Source organism: Lolium rigidum, chromosome 3 (genome assembly GCF_022539505.1).
Source record: "Lolium rigidum isolate FL_2022 chromosome 3, APGP_CSIRO_Lrig_0.1, whole genome shotgun sequence".
In the NCBI taxonomy this organism is placed as follows: Eukaryota; Viridiplantae; Streptophyta; class Magnoliopsida; order Poales; family Poaceae; genus Lolium; species Lolium rigidum.
The window spans coordinates 175325522-175337750 of NC_061510.1; the positions used below are offsets into that span (position 1 = coordinate 175325522).

The 12229-nt window shown below is 43.6% G+C and overlaps 1 pseudogene; it reads right to left on the minus strand.

Annotated features, from left to right (window-relative positions):
- Positions 1 to 624: 624 nt before the first annotated feature.
- On the minus strand, positions 625 to 1598 carry LOC124695838 (annotated as a pseudogene).
- Positions 1599 to 12229: the final 10631 nt, after the last annotated feature.

Below are 12229 nucleotides of genomic sequence, written 5' to 3' on the forward strand. Positions count from 1 at the left end.
TCAGTAGTTGCCCAACTGTTCCCAGCAGTGAAAGGTTGTGATTTTGAATTGGATTACTGTCCATTGAGCTACCCCAAGAGCGACGGAGGTCTTCACAACTAAGTGCAAACCTAGCTGTGGATGCACCAGTACCAAAAAATCTTCTGGACTGGCAATTTCTTGATAGCTGTGGAGCTATTCCAAACGCGGGACGCTTAAGACCTGGAATAGGAGTTGTTACAGTAGGTTGACTGGCATCTGCTGTTGCGTAGGGTGGATACACATGCACAAAACACCTGGCCAGTAGCACTGATCTCCAATAAGGGAAGAACCTTCTCCTTGTGTATGTGGGATCCCATCCTCCACGCAGTTTCTTCTCCACAGCATTTACTTCCTCTGCAGCACATAGATTATCCGTTCCTGTAACTCCCTTGGTTGAATCCATAGGCCCTTTGTGGTATAACTCTTGGTTGGATGTTATGCAGTCATAAGGGCGGAGGTTCTTAACATCAACGATTCCTTCAGTTGGGCAAAACCCATACTCCTTGAGAATAGAAGAAACCCGTCCCGTAACCTCCATGTGAGGCACCTCCGAATGTGTCCGAATGTATGCGAGAAGGGCTTCACCATCTTGGGATACTATATCAACAAGATGGCCTATAAGAACCATAAATATTATCTCTTCCTCGAGCAGCTTCCGTGCATTCGCATTCTTATCCTCCAATCTTAGGGTACCCAAATGTTTCAATATACAGCACATGATGATATCAAACCCAACTCGCTTACTATTGTCATTGCTTATGGAGGAACATCCCCCGCGGAGTTGCGCTTGAGCTGCCAGAAGTAAAACTGCAGAATGGATAAGCTTCCCATCCTTCACATAATTCCATATCTCATCAACTAGATTATCCGTTCTTTCCGCTAGCAGTTTAACCGTGTCCAAAAATATTTTCATTTCAGGCATGCATAGCAGATGGATAATCTTGTAGATATAATCTCGATGATTCTGGTATGGAAATAGATTATCCTCCGGATACTTATGCGGCAAGTATTCTCGACCGCAACATGGAGTGGGAGTAGGTTCTCAATGATGTCATTCCCAACTCGTGCGTACATTGGCTGATGCACCATGATGAAAGAGTAGCTTGATCATGTCAGTAGAAAACCTTTCAAGCAGCTTCATGGAGAGGGAAGTATCCATATGGGTTAATGCAGTTGGGATTGGCATGCTGTCCATTGAGCCTTGGTACCTTGCCCTCCAATATAACTTTCGCACATCGTAGGGCATCATAACTGATCATGTAAGTTAAGGTCTGTGAGGTGATGGTATACCTCCATGTCATGCCCTTGTTGTTCACAAATAAGTGGAGGAAGGACCGGACGCTATCTCTTTCTAGGATGGGCCGCAGTTGGGGAGATAGATCATAGAAGGCCATGCGTAGCGACTTAGGAGTAGGATCTTGGGTGAATATATCATTTGGTCTGGACTTGGCAATCAAAAGAGACCGTTCAAGAAAAACCTCCTGAATCTTCTTGAAATCCAGTCCTCCAGGAACCGCAACCGAAGTGCAAGGATACCCGTGGTACTTAGAACTGGTCCTAAATTTCAGTTCCGTCATTCCTTTGCCGCGTCCAATTCCGACATAATTATGCTAGAATCCGATGAAGATTGAATATTCCGGTACCGAAGAACCGGATCCGAAGACGAGAGGCTAAACTGGGAGTGGTGGAAGGTAGGCGCCCAAGGGCAGCGAGGAGTTCGCGATAGCGTTTCCGGAATCCCCTCACGCTGACTTGACGAGTGGCTGGAAACACTATCGCCTCGCTTCAACTACCACGGGCAGAAACCCCCTCGGCGGCGCGCAGGATTGGTGCTGAGCCGCCGGACTCGACCGAGTAGATGAGAAACTCTTCTGGTTGTCTCTTGTCTGTCCGTTTGTGGAGAGTCAATAGTATAAAACCGATGTTGAAATTTACTTGCCACCACTTCATATTTGCGGACAAAAAATCACCAGATTTTGCGAGTTTTTTGCAGAATGCGCTCATAGCTGATTTGGAGCGAATTGACACGGAATTTCAACGGTTGGCCCGTTGTCAGGGCTGAGGTGGCATTGGTCCCACTTGTCAGACCATTTTATAAAATAAAATATATTTAAAAAACCAAAAATGTGTAAAAATATATCCCCAATGGTCCCATCAGCCGTGCCGCTGCCCGCCAGTTGTCCGCCATGCACGTCCGCCACCGCGCGCCCCGCCGTGCCGGCCCGCTGTAGATCCCACCTGCCTCCGAGCGCCTCGCTGCAGAGCCCGCTGATACGTCTCCGACGTATCGATAATTTCTTATGTTCCATGCCACATTATTGATGTTATCTACATGTTTTATGCACACTTTATGTCATATTCGTGCATTTTCTGGAACTAACCTATTAACAAGATGCCGAAGTGCCGCTTGTCGTTTTCTGCTGTTTTTGGTTTCGGAAATCCTAGTAAGGAAATATTCTCGGAATTGGACGAAATCAAAGCCCGAGGGCCTATTTTTCCACGAAGCTTCCGAAGTCCGAAGACGAGACGAAGAGGGGCCACGGGTGGCCAAACCCTAGGGCGGCGCGGCCCCACCCCTCGGCCGCGCCGGCCTATGGTCCGGGCCCCCGTGCCGCCTCTTGACTTGCCCTTCCGCCTACTTAAAGCCTCCGTGACGAAACCCCCGCATCGAGAACCACGATACGGAAAACCTTCCGCAGACGCCGTCGCCGCCGATCCCATCTCGGGGGATCCAGAGATCGCCTCCGGCACCCTGCCGGAGAGGGGAATCATCCCCCGGAGGACTCTACGCCGCCATGGTCGCCTCCGGTGTGATGTGTGAGTAGTCTACCCCTGGACTATGGGTCCATAGCAAGTAGCTAGATGGTTGTCTTCTCCCCATTGTGCTATCATTGTCGGATCTTGTGAGCTGCCTATCATGATCAAGATCATCTATCCGTAATTCTATATGTTGCGTTTGTTGGGATCCGATGAATAGAGAATACTTGTTATGTTGATTATCAAAGTTATGCTTATGTGTTGTTTATGATCTTGCATGCTCTCCGTTACTAGTAGATGCTCTGGCCAAGTAGATGCTTGTAACTCCAAGAGGGAGTACTTATGCTCGATAGTGGGTTCATGCCTCGCATTGACACTCGGGACGAGTGACAGAAAGTTCTAAGGTTGTGTTGTGTCGTTGCCACTAGGGATAAAACATTGATGCTATGTCTAAGGATGTAGTTGTTGATTACATTACGCACCATACTTAATGCAATTGTCTCGTTGCTTGCAACTTAATACCGGAGGGGGTTCGGATGATAACCTCGAAGGTGGACTTTTTAGGCATAGATGCAGTTGGATGGCGGTCTATGTACTTTGTCGTAATGCCCAATTAAATCTCACTATACTCATCATGATATGTATGTGCATTGTCATGCTCTCTTTATTTGTCAATTGCCCAACCGTAATTTGTTCACCCAACATGCTGTTCGTCTTATGGGAGAGACACCTCTAGTGAACTGTGGACCCCGGTCCAATTCTCTTTACCGAAATTCAATCTACTCGCAATACTTGTTTTACTCGTTTTCTCTCGCAAACAATCATCTTCCACACAATACGGTTAATCCTTTGTTACAGCAAGCAGGTGAGATTGACAACCTCACCGTTTCGTTGGGGCAAAGTACTTTGGTTGTGTTGTGCAGGTTCCACGTTGGCGCCGGAATCCCGGTGTTGCGCCGCACTACATCTCGCCGCCATCAACCTTCAACGTGCTTCTTGACTCCTACTCGGTCCGATTAAACCTTGGTTTCTTACCGAGGGAAACTTGCCGCTGTGCGCATCACACCTTCCTCTTGGGGTTCCCAACGGACGCGTGTCGAACGAAAGACAATACGTCAACCACGCGCATCAAGCAAATTTCTCGGCGCCGTTGCCGGGAGATCAAGACACGCCGCAAGGGGAGTCTCCACTTCTCAATCTCTTTACTTTGTTTTTGTCTTGCTTAGTTTTATTTACTACTTTGTTTGCTGCACTAAATCAAAATACAAAAAAATTAGTTGCTAGTTTTACTTTATTTGCTATCTTGTTTGCTATACCAAAAACACAAAAAAATTAGTTTACTTGCATTTACTTTATCTAGTTTGCTTTATTTACTGTTGCTAAAATGGCCAACGCTGAAAATACTAAGTTGTGTGACTTCACAACCACAAATAATAATGATTTCTTATGCACACCTATTGCTCCACCTCGCTACTACAGCAGAATTCTTTGAAATTAAACCTCGCTTTACTCGAACCTTGTTATGAAAGATCAATTTTCCGGAATTAGTTCCGATGATGCTGCTGCCCATCTTAATAATTTTGTTGAACTATGTGAAATGCAAAAATATAAAGATGTAGATGGTGATATTATTAAACTAAAATTGTTCCCTTTCTCATTAAGAGGAAGAGCTAAAGATTGGTTGCTATCTCTCGCCTAAGAATAGTATTGATTCATGGACTAAATGCAAGGATGCTTTTATTGGTAGATATTATCCCCCTGCTAAAATTATATCTTTGAGGAGTAGCATAATGAATTTCAAACAATTAGATACTGAACATGTTGCTCAAGCTTGGGAAAGAATGAAATCTCTGGTTAAAAATTGCCCAACCCATGGATCGACTACTTGGATGATCATCCAAACCTTCTATGCAGGACTAAATTTTTCTTCACGGAATTTATTGGATTCAGCTGCTGGAGGTACCTTTATGTCCATCACTCTTGGTGAAGCAACAAAGCTTCTTGATAATATGATGATCAACTACTCTGAATGGCACACGGAAAGAGCTCCACAAGGTAAGAAGGTAAATTCTGTTGAAGAATCCTCTTCCTTGAATGATAAGGTTGATGCTATTATGTCTATGCTTGTGAATGATAGGACTAATATTGATCCTAATAATGTTCCGTTAGCTTCATTGGTTGCACAAGAAGAACATGTTGATGTAAACTTCATTAAAAATAATAATTTCAACAACAATGCTTACCGGAACAATTCTAGTAACAACTATAGGCCATATCCTTATAATAATGACAACGGCTATGGTAATTCTTATGGAAATTCTTACAACAATAATAGGAATTCATCCCTGGACTTGAAGCCATGCTTAAAGAATTTATTAGTACACAAACTGCCTTTAACAAATCTGTTGAAGAAAAGCTTGGTAAAATTGATATACTTGCTTCTAAAGTCGATAGTCTTGTCATCGATGTTGATCTTTTGAAATCAAAAGTTTTGCCTAATGAGAATTATCATAATAAAATTGTTACTACAGCAAATGCCATTCAAGTTAGAATTAATGAGAATATAAGATTAATGGCTGAACTCGCGTGCTAGGTGGGATAGAGAAGAAAATGAAAAACTAGCTAAAGAGAAGAATATAGCTAAAGTTTGGACTATTACCACCACTAGTAATGCTAATGCTACACATGTTGCTGCATCTCCTACTCATACTAATAAAAGAATTGGTGTTAGCAATGTTTCCACTTCTAATGCAAAGCGCGAAAACTCGCTCGAAACTCGCTAAAACTCGCTGAAACCGCTCGTGATAAAGCTCGCTGAAATTTTTTCCAACATTGGGGATGATGATCCCATTGCTTTAGATTATAATGGTTTGAATTTTGATGATTGCCACATCTCTGAAGTTATAAAGTTCTTGCAAAAACTTGCTAAAAGTCCTAATGCTAGTGCTATAAATTTGGCTTTCACGCATCATATTACAAATGCTCTCATAAAAGCTAGAGAAGAGAAACTAGAGCGCGAAGCCTCTATTCCTAAAAAGCTATAGGATGGTTGGGAGCCCATCATTAAGATGAAGGTTAAAGATTTTGATTGTAATGCTTTATGTGATCTTGGTGCAAGTATTTCTGTTATGCCTAAGAAAATTTATAATATGCTTGACTTGCCACCGCTGAAAAATTGTTATTTGGATGTTAATCTTGCTGATCATTCTACAAAGAAACCTTTGGGTAAAGTTGATAATGTTCACATTACCGTTAACAATAATCTTGTTCCCGTTGATTTTGTTGTCTTGGATATTGAATGCAATGCATCTTGTCCCATTATATTGGGAAGACCTTTTCTTCGAACTGTTGGTGCTATTATTGATATGAGGGAAGGTAATATAAAATATCAATTTCCTCTCAAGAAAGGTATGGAATACTTCCCTAGAAAGAGAATAAAGGTACCTTATGATTCTATTATTAGAACAAATTATGATGTTGATGCTTCATCTCTCGATGTTACTTGATACACACTTTCCGCGCCTAGCTGAAAGGCGTTAAAGAAAAGCGCTTATGGGAGACAACCCATGTTTTTACCTACAGTACTTTGTTTTTATTTTGTGTCTTGGAAGTTGTTTACTACTGTAGCAACCTCTCCTTATCTTAGTTTTGTGTTTTGTTGTGCCAAGTTAAGCCGTTGATAGAAAAGTAAGTACTAGATTTGGATTACTGCGCAGTTCCAGATTTCTTTGCTGTCACGAATCTGGGTCTATCTCCCTGTAGGTAGCTCAGAAAATTACGCCAATTTACGAGCATGATCCTCAGATATGTACGCAACTTTCATTCAATTTGAGCATTTTCGTTTGAGCAAGTGTGGTGCCATTTTAAAATTCGTCAATACGAACTGTTTTGTTTTGATAGATTCTGCCTTTTATTTCGCGTTGCCTCTTTCGCTATGTTGGATGAATTTCTTTGATCCACTAATGTCCAGTAGCATTATGCAATGTCCAGAAGTGTTAAGAATGATTGTGTCACCTCTGAATATGTCAATTTATATTGTGCACTAACCCTCTAATGAGTTGTTTCGAGTTTGGTGTGGAGGAAGTTTTCAAGGATCAAGAGAGGAGTATGATGCAACATGATTAAGGAGAGTGAAAGCTCTAAGCTTGGGGATGCACCCGTGGTCCACCCCTGCATATATCAAGAAGACTCAAGCGTCTAAGCTTGGGGATGCCCAAGGCATCCCCTTCTTCATCGACAACATTATCGTGTTCCTCCCCCGAAACTATATTTTTATTCCATCACATCTTATGTGCTTTTTCTTGGAGCGTCGGTTTGTTTTTGTTTTTTGTTTTGTTTGAATAAAATGGATCCTAGCATTCACTTTATGGGAGAGATACACGCTCCGCTGTAGCATATGGACAAGTATGTCCTTGGTTTCTACTCATAGTATTCATGGCGAAGTTTCTCCTTCGTTAAATTGTTATATGGTTGGAATTGGAAAATGATACATGTAGTAATTGCTATAAATGTCTTGGGTAATGTGATACTTGGCAACTGTTGTGCTCATGTTTAAGCTCTTGCATCATATGCTTTGCACCCATTAATGAAGAAATACATAGAGCATGCTAAAATTTGGTTTGCATATTTGGTTTCTCTAAGGTCTAGATAATTTCTAGTATTGAGTTTGAACAACAAGGAAGACGGTGTAGAGTCTTATAATGTTTTCAATATGTCTTTTATGTGAGTTTTGCTGCACGGTTCATCCTTGTGTTTGTTTCAAATAAGCCTTGCTAGCCTAAACCTTGTATCGAGAGGGAATACTTCTCATGCATCCAAAATACTTGAGCCAACCACTATGCCATTTGTGTCCACCATACCTACCTATACTACATGGTATTTTCCCGCCATTCCAAAGTAAATTGCTTGAGTGCTACCTTTAAAATTCCATCATTCACCTTTGCAATATATAGCTCATGGGACAAATAGCTTAAAAACTATTGTGGTATTGAATATGTAATTATGCACTTTATCTCTTATTAAGTTGCTTGTTGTGCAATAACCATGTTTATCGGGGAACGCCATCAACTCATTGTTGAATTTCATGTGAGTTGCTATGCATGTTCGTCTTGTCCGAAGTAAGGGCGATCTACACCGAGTTGAATGGTTTGAGCATGCATATTGTGAGAGAAGAACATTGGGCCGCTAACTAAAGCCATGATTCATGGTGGAAGTTTCAGCTTTGGACAAATATCCTCAAGTCTCTAATGAGAAAAGAATTAATTGTTGTCAAATGCTTAAAGCATTAAAAGAGGAGTCCATTATCTCGTTGTCTATGTTGTCCCGGTATGGATGTCTAAGTTGAGAATAATCAAAAGCGAGAAATCCAAATGCGAGCTTTCTCCTTAGACCTTTGTACAGAGCGGCATAGAGGTACCCCTTTGTGAAACTTGGTTAAAGCATATGTATTGCGGTGATAATCCAGGTAGTCCAAGCTAATTAGGACAAGGTGCGGGCACTATTGGTACACTATGCATGAGGCTTGCAACTTATAAGATATAATTTACATGATGCATATGCTTTATTACTACCGTTGACAAAATTGTTTCATGTTTTCAAAATCAAAGCTCTAGCACAAATATAGCAATCGATGCTTTTTCTCTATGAGGACCATTCTTTTACTTTCAATGTTGAGTCAGTTCACCTATTTCTCTCCACCTCAAGAAGCAAACACTTGTGTGAACTGTGCATTGATTCCTACATACTTGCTTATTGCACTTATTATATTACTCTATGTTGACAATATCCATGAGATATACATGTTACAAGTTGAAAGCAACCGCTGAAACTTAATCTTCTTTTGTGTTGCTTCAATACCTTTACTTTGAATTATTGCTTTATGAGTTAACTCTTATGCAAGACTTATTGATGCTTGTCTTGAAGTGCTATTCATGAAAAGTCTTTGCTTTATGATTCACTTGTTTACTCACGTCATACATATTGTTTTGATCGCTGCATTCACTACATATGCTTTACAAATAGTATGATCAAGATTATGATGGCATGTCACTCCGTAAATTATCCGTGTTATCGTTTTACCCGCTCGGGACGAGCGAGAACTAAGCTTGGGGATGCTGATACGTCTCCGACGTATCGATAATTTCTTATGTTCCATGCCACATTATTGATGTTATCTACATGTTTTATGCACACTTTATGTCATATTCGTGCATTTTCTCGGAACTAACCTATTAACAAGATGCCGAAGTGCCGCTTGTCGTTTTCTGCTGTTTTTGGTTTCGGAAATCCTAGTAAGGAAATATTCTCGGAATTGGACGAAATCAAAGCCCAGGGGCCTATTTTTCCACGAAGCTTCCGAAGTCCGAAGACGAGACGAAGAGGGGCCACGGGGTGGCCAAACCCTAGGGCGGCGCGGCCCCACCCTCGGCCGCGCCGGCCTATGGTCTGGGCCCCCGTGCCGCCTCTTGACTTGCCCTTCCGCCTACTTAAAGCCTCCGTGACGAAACCCCCAGCACCGAGAACCACGATACGGAAAACCTTCCGGAGACGCCGTCGCCGCCGATCCCATCTCGGGGATCCAGAGATCGCCTCCGGCACCCCGCCGGAGAGGGGAATCATCCCCCGGAGGACTCTACGCCGCCATGGTCGCCTCCGGTGTGATGTGTGAGTAGTCTACCCCTGGACTATGGGTCCATAGCAGTAGCTAGATGGTTGTCTTCTCCCCATTGTGCTATCATTGTCGGATCTTGTGAGCTGCCTATCATGATCAAGATCATCTATCCGTAATTCTATATGTTGCGTTTGTTGGGATCCGATGAATAGAGAATACTTGTTATGTTGATTATCAAAGTTATGCTTATGTGTTGTTTATGATCTTGCATGCTCTCCGTTACTAGTAGATGCTCCGGCCAAGTAGATGCTTGTAACTCCAAGAGGGAGTACTTATGCTCGATAGTGGGTTCATGCCCGCATTGACACCTGGGACAAGGATGAAAGTTCTAAGGTTGTGTTGTGCTGTTGCCACTAGGGATAAAACATTGATGCTATGTCTAAGGATGTAGTTGTTGATTACATTACGCACCATACTTAATGCAATTGTCTCGTTGCTTGCAACTTAATACCGGAGGGGTTCGGATGATAACCTCGAAGGTGGACTTTTTAGGCATAGATGCAATGGATGGCGGTCTATGTACTTTGTCGTAATGCCCAATTAAATCTCACTATACTCATCATGATATGTATGTGCATTGTCATGCTCTCTTTATTTGTCAATTGCCCAACTCGTAATTTGTTCACCCAACATGCTCGTTCGTCTTATGGGAGAGACACCTCTAGTGAATTGTGGACCCCGGTCCAATTCTCTTTACTGAAATTCAATCTACTGCAATACTTGTTTTACCGTTTTCTGCAAACAATCATCTTCCACACAATACGGTTAATCCTTTGTTACAGCAAGCCGGTGAGATTGACAACCTCACTGTTTCGTTGGGGCAAAGTACTTTGGTTGTGTTGTGCAGGTTCCACGTTGGCGCCGGAATCCCCGGTGTTGCGCCACACTACATCTCGCCGCCATCAACCTTCAACGTGCTTCTTGACTCCTCACTCGGTCCGATTAAACCTTGGTTTCTTACTGAGGGAAACTTGCCGCTGTGCGCATCACACCTTCCTCTTGGGGTTCCCAACGGACGCGTGTCGAACGAAAAGACAATACGTCAACCACGCGCATCACCCGCCCGCCGTTGCGTGCCACACCGCAGACCCCACCGCCGCGCGCCTCGCCGCCAAGCCTGCCCACAGCTCCCCTCGCTCGCGAGCAGGGCGCCGGTGAAGAGCAGCTCCGCGTGCAGCGGTGCGGTGGGCTCGACGGGTCTCGATCTTGGAGACGCCAGACAGTGAGAAAAGGGGAAGGAGGCGGCGCTTTGATGGGAGGCGGGGGCCCGCGTCGGTGGTGAGCTACGGCGGACTAGCCAGAGGAGCTCGCGGCGGCGGCCTGACGGGAGGAGAGGCGTGTTGGAGATATGCCCAAGAGGCAATAATAAAATGGTTATTATATATCTTTGTATTTATGATAAATGTTTGCATATCATGTTATAATTGTATTAACTGAAACATTGATACATGTGTGTTATGTAAACAACAAGGAGTCCCTAGTAAGCCTATTGTATAACTAGCTTGTTGATTAATAGATGATCATAGTTTCATGATCATGAACATTGGATGTTATTAATAACAAGGTTATGTCATTAGATGAATGATATAATGGACACACCCAAATAAGTAGCATAAGATCACATCATTAAGTTCAGTTTGCTATAAGCTTTCGATACATAGTTACCTAGTCCTTCGACCATGAGATCATGTAAATCACTTATACCGGAAGGGTACTTTGATTACATCAAACGTCACTGCGTAAATGGGTGGTTATAAAGGTGGGATTAAGTATTCAGAAAGTATGAGTTGAGGCATATGGATCAAGAGTGGGATTTGTCCATCCCGATGACGGATAGATATACTCTGGGCCCTCTCGGTGGAATGTCGTCTGATTAGCTTGCAAGCATGTGACTTGGTCACAAGAGATGACATGCCACGGTACGAGTAAAGAGTACTTGTCGGAGACGAGGTTGAACGAGGTATGGAGATACCGATGATCAAACCTCGGACAAGTAAAATATCGCGTGACAAAAGGAATCGGTATCGTATGTAAATGGTTCAATCGATCACTAAGTTATCGTTGAATATGTGGGAGCCATTATGGATCTCCAGATCCCGCTATTGGTTATTGGTCGGAGAGGAGTCTCGACCATGTCTACATAGTTCACGAACCGTAGGGTGACACACTTAAGGTTTGATGTCGTTTGAAGTAGATATGGAAAATGGAATGGAGTTCGAATATTGTTCGGAGTCTCGGATGGGATCCGGAGAATATTATTCATATATAGGAAGCCACTTTCCAAGTTTGGAAATGATCCGGTGCATTTATGGAAGGCGCTAGAATGTTCTAGAACTTTCCAGAAGAAATCACCATGGAAGGTGGAGGCCCGGTTGGACTCCACCAACCCTAACCAGCCAACCAAGTGGGAGGGTGGAGTCCATGGTGGACTCCACCTCCTTGGCCGGCCTACAAGGGGGGAAGGGGAGAGTCCCTGTCCCTCTAGGTTTCATCCATATGTCAGTTTTTGAATTGGGGTCTTATTCGAAGACTTTGGGCAAACCCTTGGGGTTCCACCTATATAATGAGGAGGAGAGGGAGGGGCAGCCTTGTACTTGGCCGCACCACCATAGGGGGGCCCCTGGCCGGCGCCCCTACCCCCTCTCTCCCAAACCCTAGCACACCTCCCTCCTCATACACCTCCCGTAGCGCTTAGGCGAAGCCCTGCCTGAGTTCTCCACCACCACCGCCACCACGCCGCCGTGTTGTCGGGATTCCGAGGAGGATCTACTGCTTCCGCTG